Genomic DNA, 1,888 nt, shown 5'->3' with positions numbered 1-1,888 from the left:
TCGAATGTTGTGCTCCGGAATTAAGGACCCGGTAGCACAGTTAAAATTAGCACGATAATGATGTAGCCGATCAGGCTAGGAGTAACGGGATGCAGTATTAAACTTCTCAACCACAAAGTACTGGGGGTACCGAATCTCAGTGTTGATTCGATTCACAAATCAGGGTTCTCGGTTGATGACAACCCATAACCCGTGGAGTGACTGTGACGGGGAAACGTACTACTTCATCAGAAATTCATAAGATGAAGTGCAATGGGTTGATATCCTCGAGATACCAGGGGGTAATACTCGAAGGTAGAACAAAATAGAGGTTGGGAAGGCATACTGATCTGTAGATGGCAAGTACTTTAACCTGTCCGAGAAATAGAATCAAAGGAGAACAATCATGGTCGGAACCCACGATCATAAAGGATCGAACCACGGATACAAGATGAACTTATAACAAGGGGTAATTATTTCTACGAGCAGCTTCCATGATAAGTTATACGTCATGTCCATGGGCATGAACGCAAGGTTCAAGGTCGACTCCCACTTCTTCAATGTATAACCTTCCATTCACTTCTCGCTTTGATAAAGGCATTAGTGTTGAAAGTTTTACCTGGTGAAATACCAGATGAGTATGACTCGTGAAAACTTCCGAGTTCACACATATAAAGGAAGGCATAGGTTCAACCCGTCAGGGTATCGTGGAAACATATACCACAAGCTTCAATAGTAAATACCACCAGCTCGAAAGCAGAGCATGGTTGGTCAAGCAGAGGATACAATGTACCAAAGGCATTATGTATCAGGGGAAAGAACTCACAAGGTAATTAATTATGAAGGACACTGTCGGATAATAATCCAACAGTGGATATGGCGATCCACAATGGAGCTGATGTGAGTATCGATACCCAATCAGAGGAAGAAAGAATGCAAAGGCATCGGTTTATAGAACATCTGAATAATTCAATGTTTAAATAATAAAGGGATTATGATTTTCAAATCAAGGGATCAGAAGCAGTCGCTCTAATCAAGGATGGATAAGTTGGATATACCAGAGGCACAATTGACGACAAATAGTTTGGTCGAGAACCAGCCCATGTTCAAAAATGATGTCTGAGCCGGAAGGATAATTTAGAAGGGTTGATAGATGATTGTGTGCCTTCGCACACATGCTGAATCAATAGGATCAAAATGACGATGCCTAAGGATACTAACAAATATTGCCAGACATATGGAAAGCATCCATAATGCAAGCAGACAAGAATTTCAAGAGCCAAAGGCCCCAAAGGATTTTCGGAAGATCGAATTGTATTTTGAAGACTTTTGTGACACATATGAACAACTGGGGTTGAGCGGATACTCGACAAGTGCGAGGATTTATTTGAAGGGGTATTCAAGTGGCAAGGAACTACTAGGCAGTAAGCTCAAGGGATTATCGAAACCACGACGAGTTTTTCAGGGTATCTTGTAATAACAAGACCAACTGGGGATGATATAAGAACAACAACTGTAAGTAGTTACCCATAAGGGTTGACGGTGGAAGGGGAATTGCAAACGCGATGAACGCAAGTTCTCGGCCTAACAGCGGAAAGTATCTTCAGGGTCTTCACGTGCAGCAGACGATCATCAATAATAAGGGGCTCTCCGGGTGAAAATGATAACGAGATCCTAGTGTTAGATTTAGTAAGGTTCATTTAACCCGAATAGAAAAGATGTCAGAGTCCCAGAGTAAAGGTCGAGGAGTAAAAGATCCTAATACCACCCAATGGCGACGTGGGCCCGTAAGGCACACAGCCAAGTTAGTAAAAGTTTTGTAATGACTAGACTCGACTTCGGCCAAGGAGTGTGGAAGGGGGATTCCTACAGGCAGTCGGCTCTGATACCAACTTGTGACGCCCCCGAT

The sequence above is a fragment of the Triticum aestivum genome, chromosome 6B, assembly GCF_018294505.1.
Source record: "Triticum aestivum cultivar Chinese Spring chromosome 6B, IWGSC CS RefSeq v2.1, whole genome shotgun sequence".
NCBI classification, from domain to species: Eukaryota; Viridiplantae; Streptophyta; class Magnoliopsida; order Poales; family Poaceae; genus Triticum; species Triticum aestivum.
Note: the sequence above shows the minus strand (reverse complement) of the source record.